This window comes from Tupaia chinensis, unplaced genomic scaffold (assembly GCF_000334495.1).
Source record: "Tupaia chinensis unplaced genomic scaffold, TupChi_1.0 Scaffold143584_1, whole genome shotgun sequence".
In the NCBI taxonomy this organism is placed as follows: Eukaryota; Metazoa; Chordata; class Mammalia; order Scandentia; family Tupaiidae; genus Tupaia; species Tupaia belangeri.
In genome coordinates this window covers 9,086,583-9,087,755 of record NW_006203430.1, presented here as the reverse complement: position 1 = coordinate 9,087,755, position 1,173 = coordinate 9,086,583, and positions in this window count along the sequence as shown.

Below are 1,173 nucleotides of genomic sequence, written 5' to 3'. Positions count from 1 at the left end.
AGCCTGGCCAGGGTGGTCAAAGCACAGCCCCAGCCTCCATACACAGGTGCTCACATGAGCAGCCGCACACGTACATGTCCTGGCTTGTGAGGGCAAGGCTGTAGAGACACACGTGTGCGTGCACACATCACCCAGGAGACACATGGAACAGCATGTGCTTGTCTGCTACTCTGGCTCTTGGGGGGAGCCACAATTCAGTCTGTAACACCTGTCCTGATGAGGTACACTCGCCTTCTCGCACACACATGCATGTTCTCTCACTGCAGAAAGACGAGTTTGGGATCCCCAGTGGATGCCCAGAAGGTTCAGACTGTGGGAGGCCTCTCTCCTGACCCAGTGTGTTTCCTCTGTTACCCACCTGCTCTGTGTACCCTTTTGCAGAGGGGGTGAAGGTAGAGATGGACCTGGCTGACAGAGTGGCCCCTGGCCTCTCCCATGGAGATGCCTGTGCAAGGAGAGTGAATGACTGGAGAGAGCCAGCTGTGCGGAGGGCTTTGGAAACCACCCTGGTCTAGGCAGCTTGAACTGGCCGGCAGGGCAGGACTGGGGCAGCCAGGCACCCAGCCACAGGGGCCCTGTTTATCAGGCCAGATGGGAGCAGGGAGGGTCTGCAGTATGGAGTTGATATAGACCAAATTGGCTTGGCCTCACTTTGGCTGGGGGTGTGGTGGGAGTGGGTGTAGGGACATATTTATGGAGGGGCCCTGAGTGAGGTATGGGGACATGCTCTGAGCAAACATCACCACCTTGTCTTTTGGTCTTTGGCAGAACCTTGCAACTTGTCCTTTCCTTGACCCTCGCTGCAGGCAGAGCAAAGGGTGGAAATTGCTAGGGGTGTTCCAACAGACACATCTGTTGGAATTCAGGAAACATTGGACTCCAGTTGGCAAAGTCCAATCTCTGCTCTGCATCTGGAAGATTCTTTAGCCTTCTCTGGGTGTGGTGGTGTATACCTTATGGAGAGATTCTTTAGCCTTATGTTTCTTCCCCACACCTGCAGCTAGGCTTCTCTCCATTAGAAAAGAAGATAATGGGATTTCTCCACAATGTGATTATTATCAGGGGGTTCAGGAAATACACCCAGTTTATTATGTCTAAGCTCTTATAAGTTTTTTTTTTGAGAGTTTTTTTTTTTTTTTTTTTTTTTTTTTTTTCTCTATGGGATGTAGCGTA